At 69.8% G+C, this 1,703-nt stretch overlaps 1 pseudogene; it reads left to right on the top strand.

Moving 5' to 3' along the window:
• The first annotated feature begins 7 nt into the window (after positions 1–7).
• LOC113223288 lies at positions 8–664 on the top strand (annotated as a pseudogene).
• Positions 665–1,703: the final 1,039 nt, after the last annotated feature.

Raw genomic sequence — 1,703 nt, forward strand, 5'->3', positions numbered from 1 at the left:
GGCCAGACGTCCCAGTGGCTGCGGCCAAGCCAGGCGGTCTGCCCTGCGGCGGCTGCACAGGGGCGGGAACCGGCCCTCAGCCCCATCCCCGGTGGCTGCAGAGGGCCCCCGGCTAGAGGTCCCGAGCTGGAATCCAGCACAGCAGGAGCCGGGCGGGGGCAGGGCCTGGCGGGCTCTCAGGCCAGGTGCACTGGGGATCCAGAGGCCGCCCAGGCCATGCTCCACCACCTGGGCGCCCAAGCTGCAGGTGCCCTCTACCTGCTGACAACAGCTGACTGGCAGCTCTCAAGCCGGTTGGCGCTCCCAGCCTCGCAGAACCGGGGCTAGAAGTCGCCTTGTCTGCTGCCAAGTCAGGCGGTTTGCCGGCGGCGGCTGCACCAGGGCGGGAACCGGACCCCAACCCCATCCCCGGTGGCTGCGGAGGGCGCCTGTCAGCTGCTGCGATCTCTCTTCAGAGGAGGAGCCGGGCGGGAGTCACGGCCAGGCGGGCCCTCAGGCCGGAAGGGATGCGCGCCTGCGGTTCCGGGACGTCCCGCGCGAGCCCAGGAGAACCCGCAAGCCAGCGGCGCCTGCGCTCGAGCTGCCACCGCCCCCTGCCGGCCACGCGGGCTTGGGAGCGGCTTCCGGAGTCCCGGCTGGCGCTGAGCTGCAGGCGCGCGCCTAACGGCTTCGCTGGGTTCACGAGGTTTGAGAGGTCGGAGGGCTGAGCTGCAGGCGCGCGCCTAACGGCTTCGCGGGGCTCACTGGCTGTGAGAGGTCGGAGCTGCAGGCGCGCGCCTAAGGGCTTCGCGGGGCTCCCGCGGTCTGACAGGTCGGAGGGCTGAATTGCAGGCGCGCGCCTAACGGCTTCGCGGGGCTCACTCGGCCTGAGAGGTCGGAGCGCTGAGATGCAGGCACGCGCTTCGCGGGGCTCCCTCAGTCTGAGAGGTCTGAGCGCTGGCTGCAGGCGCGCGCCTAACGGCTTCTCGGGGCTCACTCGGTCTGAGAGGTATAAGCGCTGGCTGCAGGCGCGCGCCTAACGGCTTCTCGGGGCTCACGCGACCTGAGAGGTTTGAGCGCGGAGCTGCAGGCGCGCGCTTAACTGCTTGGCGGGGCTCTCTCGGTCTGAGAGGTCGGAGGCTGCGAGTGTCGCTGCTGAAGGCTGTGGTGGACCGGGCTGGATCGCAGATTCTGAGCTACATCGCGGGTTTGGGGGTGGATCTTGGATTTGGGGGTGGATCGCAGGTTGGTGGGGGGATCGCGGGTTTGGGTCTGGGTGGGGGTGGAAAGGCCACGAGGGGCCGCGGCGGCTCTGGAGCGGGTGGTGGGCGTCTGAGAAGTCGCCACCATGAGGAAGCTCTTCAGCTTGGGGAGACGCCTGGGCCAGGCGCTCCCGAGCTCCAGGGACAAAGAGTACGCGGGTCCCGGGTACCACACCCGGGACTGGGAACTGCGGAAGATCCACAGGGCGGCCATCAAGGGCGACGCCGCGGAGGTGGAGCGCTGCCTGAGGCGGTTTGCGGACGTGGACGCCCGCGACAGAAAGGACAGGTAGGTGGGGCTCAGCCCGCGGTGGGAGGGGGACCCCAGACCCGGCTTCCCTGCAGCCCAGACCTTGGAGGGCGCCCGGACCCTCGGAGGCGCGCAGCCAAGTGGAGCCTCAGCTGCTTTCCATCGCTGGCAATTCCCCTCCTGCAGCGCTTGGTGGAGAATTTGAGTGATTT

This window comes from Piliocolobus tephrosceles, unplaced genomic scaffold, assembly GCF_002776525.5.
Source record: "Piliocolobus tephrosceles isolate RC106 unplaced genomic scaffold, ASM277652v3 unscaffolded_40661, whole genome shotgun sequence".
Lineage (NCBI taxonomy): Eukaryota > Metazoa > Chordata > Mammalia > Primates > Cercopithecidae > Piliocolobus > Piliocolobus tephrosceles.